The sequence below is a fragment of the Gossypium arboreum genome, chromosome 10 (genome assembly GCF_025698485.1).
Source record: "Gossypium arboreum isolate Shixiya-1 chromosome 10, ASM2569848v2, whole genome shotgun sequence".
Classification (NCBI taxonomy): domain Eukaryota; kingdom Viridiplantae; phylum Streptophyta; class Magnoliopsida; order Malvales; family Malvaceae; genus Gossypium; species Gossypium arboreum.
The window spans coordinates 116,378,582-116,380,563 of NC_069079.1; positions in this window are offsets into that span (position 1 = coordinate 116,378,582).

A 1,982-nucleotide genomic window follows, 5' to 3' on the forward strand; every position below is an offset into this window, starting at 1 on the left:
AATTCCCATGCATCGATAATAAGAACATGGCATGCAGAAATAAGAACAACAAACATGCATTTAGGTTAATTTAACCCTAGTATTTTGTAATTTATCTACTAGGTAAAATCAGAAATTTTTCACTTTTAAAGGTATTTCAAGAATTTATCTATTTTAGGTCTTTCATGCATATTTCTACTTTTCACGCACTAATGTAATCATGCATCGAGGGTTCTTACCGAATTGGGTCGCATGGCCTATCATTCCAATTTTGGCCCATTAAGCCCAAAAATATCGAGGGTATAGAAATCATGCACTTTGCAGTCCAAACATTGCAGCTACTCAAAACATTAATCGATTTACCTCACCGAGCATTCACACTGCGCAAATCTACAAAATACCAGCTTTCTAGATTTCGCCGCTTTTGGCCGATCTAGACTAAGAAAGAGGGTGTTAGTTACACACCTGCTTATGCATAATATGTCGACGAGATCCACACACGAACTGCCTACAATTAAATTACTAACACATTAATCTAACTATTCAAATACGAACCACGATTAACCCCTTACAATATTCGCCAACCACACCATTTATGATCATAGTAAGTTTATAAAAAATCAATAAGTAACTCATTAACAAATTTTTGTCAATGTTTACCACATAATCATAATTTCACTGCAAGCTGTCTCTTCCTGAGCAACAGTCACTAAATCATTTATAACTGGAGCTACGAAACTCCAAATCAAGTTCCGTTAATTTTCCTGAAAATAGACTCATATATCTTCTATCCATAAAATTTTCAGAATTTTTGGTTTATCCAATCAATACCAGATTTTTCTCAAAGTTTCCATGTTTCACTGTTTGACTAATCTGACCACCCTTCATTACGAATCAAATTTCTCATTGTACAGAATTCAAAATATGTTCTTGTTTATTTCATTAGAAACTAGACTCAATAAGCTTTAATTACATAATTTATTCAGCTTCTAATTCATCTCCCACAATTTATGGTGATTTTCCAAAGTCACGTTACTGCTGCTGTCCCAAGCAGATTTATTACCAAATCACTCTTTCATACACCTATCTTGCATGCATGTTATTTAAACATGTATATCACCAATCAATCATCACATATCTATGATTTTTACTTAAGCATAATCTCCATTTCATCATTTTAAAGCACAGCATGTTAGCCGATTTCCCTTTAGCATCTAAGGCACATGCATGCTCATTTGTTTGGCTCAACTTCACATATCTTCCATTTTTCATCAAAAGAACATGAAACAACAACCATTTCCTCTCATTTTAATTCATGACCAAATGCTCACAACACAACCAAAAATCAAAATATACTTCAAGAGTTAAGGTAGAATCAAGAAGAACTCATGAACCTCAAAAATAAAAGCAAGGTACCAAGAACTTACCTTCAATTTTCCTCCTCATAATGATCGAATACTCAAGAGCTTTCCTCTCCTTTCTCTTCTCTAACTTTCAGCTATGATGAACAAAGATGGACAAAACTTTGTTCTTTTCATCCTTTTTCTTTTAATAAAACTTCATATTTCATCCATTTAATTCTTTTAATACAAAAGACATGAAATTCTTTATCATGAAACATTTACCTAACCCATTATCATGAAACATTTACCTAACCCATTATCATGGAACATTTACCTAACCTATTATCATGAAACATTTACTCAACCTATTATCAATTTGTATCAATTTGTACCATAAATTATGGATATCAAGTGTACATTTTGTCTACAACAACATGATGGCTGGCCACTTCATGTAAATGGGAGGTTTGTCATGCAAATCCTCCTATTTTGCACTCCTATTTATTTAGCCACTTCAATTTAGCCTATAGCATTTTCAAACATTTTCACATAGGTCCTATTTCATAATTTCACCCCTTTTTCTTATGGAACAAAAATTAACTAAAATTGCCGGTTCTATCTTAAGCTTGGGCTTTCTAGAGGCCCACTAACATAATTAAA